Source organism: Camelus ferus, chromosome 21, assembly GCF_009834535.1.
Source record: "Camelus ferus isolate YT-003-E chromosome 21, BCGSAC_Cfer_1.0, whole genome shotgun sequence".
NCBI classification, from domain to species: domain Eukaryota; kingdom Metazoa; phylum Chordata; class Mammalia; order Artiodactyla; family Camelidae; genus Camelus; species Camelus ferus.
The window spans coordinates 13,542,003-13,544,318 of record NC_045716.1 but is presented as its reverse complement, the minus strand read 5'-3'; the positions used below and the strand labels follow the sequence as shown (position 1 = coordinate 13,544,318).

The following is a 2,316-nucleotide window of genomic DNA, read 5'->3' as shown; positions in this document are numbered from 1 at the left end:
AAATTTAATCTATTGTATTTTGGGTCTCTTTGTTATAGCAGCCTAACATTTACTCTAACTAATGTGAGTATGTGTGTCTAAGAATAGTAGTTGTGAGGAAAGAAGTCTGTGGGATAAAAAAAATTTTTTTAAAAGGACTAGAGTTAAAGCAGATCATTCTGAATGACATGTTACCAGTAGGTTTTGCCCGTTGCAAATCACCTGAATTATAGTCACTGGTTGAAACTCACCCTTAGGCACACAGAAGGTGCCTCCAAATTTTTGTTTTTAATTTTTAACTTTTTAAATTTTAAATTATTTGGGGGAGGTAACTAGGTTGGTTTGTTTGTTTTTTAAATGGAGGTACTAGGGACTGAACCCAGGATCTCATGCACAAATTCTTATTGCATTGAAACTGAGCCAGTGATCATTCTTCCCCTCAAAATGATTTCAAATGGCATAGTTCAAAGAGCACCAGACTTAAGGTCCGAAAGTCTGAGGTCTAATTCTACTCTGCCTTTTCAGCCTTATACAAGTTGCTTAATCTCTCTGTGTTTGTTTCATCATCTGTAAGATGAAGATGGTGGTAACTGCCTCTTGAATCACTGTGAAGGTTGGCTTAGCACAATGCTTGGCACATAACACTTACTGCTGTCTCCTGCCCAGCGCTCTGCCTTGCCCCCCACAGAACAGCCTTATGACACGAGCATTAGACAGAGTGCCGGCCTCACTCCTGCTGTCTCTTGTCTCACCAGTCCACTGTGGAAAACATGCAGGGATGCATCAGCCCTTACCTTGGGGCCTGAATTTTGATTAGCACAGAGATAGTCCTGGAGTAATGCTGGCACAGTCCAGGAGTCTTTTTACAAACAGAGTTAATCAGTGAAACCTGGAGGGAGAGCCTTATGGCATTTGGGAAACGTGACAGTGAGGGCCATCATGTGGCTGAAGTGCTGAAATCACGATCAGAGCCTCTGGGCCCATCAGCATGACCTTTGGAGTCAGAGGTGCCTGGGCAAGAATGTCTGGTTGGTTTGAGTTCAGGGTGGCTCCAGTCTCCACCAAGAAACCTGGGAAAACCTCTCTGTTGGACAGCCCAGGGACTGACATCAACCTGAATTGCTGCTGGGTATAAGGAGAAGCTTTCTTAACAAACCCAGAACAATTAGACATTGTGCAAGCAGGTAGATCAACAGTCTGCATCCAAATCCCACAGCAAGCGTGCTTGGATATCAGCTTACAGCCCCTGGGGAGAGGTGTTGTTCCCCTGGGATGTAAACGCCTCAACCCAACCTCCAGCTAAGTCCTCAGCCCTCACTTGTCCTCATGCAGCTATTCTCGATCAGTGGACCCAAACCTCATATGTGCGTCTGCTCCTCTGGGGACCTGCTGGACTCCCAGAGGCTGAGCTCTGGTCCCCACTTGCCCTTTCCTCAGCAGGGGCCTGTCCATCTCTTCCTAATCTAGTATGGTCAAGTGCAGGTTTGCAAGCACAGCAGGCCATCCTCCTCCCCATCTAGGCAGGGATTGGGGCTCCAGGCTGGTAGGGTATGAATCAGACCAGCCCAGGCATAGCCCTCCCTACTCTGCTTGCATTTCCCAAAGTGTATATGCAAATTTTAAGTAGTTTGGGGATGAAAAGTTTATTTTACGGTCATATGTTTATTTTAATTGGTATAGAAAAAAAATAACAAGCCCAATAAACTGGTGACTTCGTGGATATTATTACTTAGGACAATGCTAAATTTTTTAAGTGAGTAAATTTAATATAGAGCTAAAAACCATGTATAGTAACTGATGGTGCAGGTGACTTGACACCAAAGCAAGTATGATGCTGGAAAAGTGCTCTTCACTAGGCCGATTCTCCAGTTGAAAAAAGAGCAACAAGATTGTTCAATTGACCCAAATACTCTTTCCAGCTAACAAGTGCAGTCTCTTGTCCGGAGGATTATTTACCTCAGAAGTTGAGTTAAGACAGTCGTAGTAGTAGTTGTGCTCGCTTCGGCAGCACATATACTAAAATTGAAATGACACAGAGAAGATTAGCATGGCCCCTGAGCAAGGATGACATGCAAATTTGTGAGGTGTTCCATATTTTTTTGAGACTTGCAAATATTAACTACTATATATAAAATAGATATACAGGTTTCTTTTGTATAGCACAGGGAAGTATATTCAATATCTTGTAGTAACCTATAATGAAAAAGAATATGAAAATGAATATATGTATGTGTATACATAACTGGAACATTAAGCTGTGCACCAGAAATTGACACATTGTAACTGACCATGCTTCAATTAAAAATAATTTTTAAAAGATAGCAGTAGTTTAAGCAA

At 42.4% G+C, this 2,316-nt stretch overlaps 1 non-coding gene across 1 annotated transcript; it reads left to right on the top strand.

Moving 5' to 3' along the window:
* The first annotated feature begins 1,971 nt into the window (after positions 1-1,971).
* LOC116658833 lies at positions 1,972-2,078 on the top strand. The gene has a single exon (XR_004314126.1). It is a non-coding gene; the product is annotated as a U6 spliceosomal RNA (small nuclear RNA).
* The last annotated feature ends 238 nt before the right edge of the window (positions 2,079-2,316 follow it).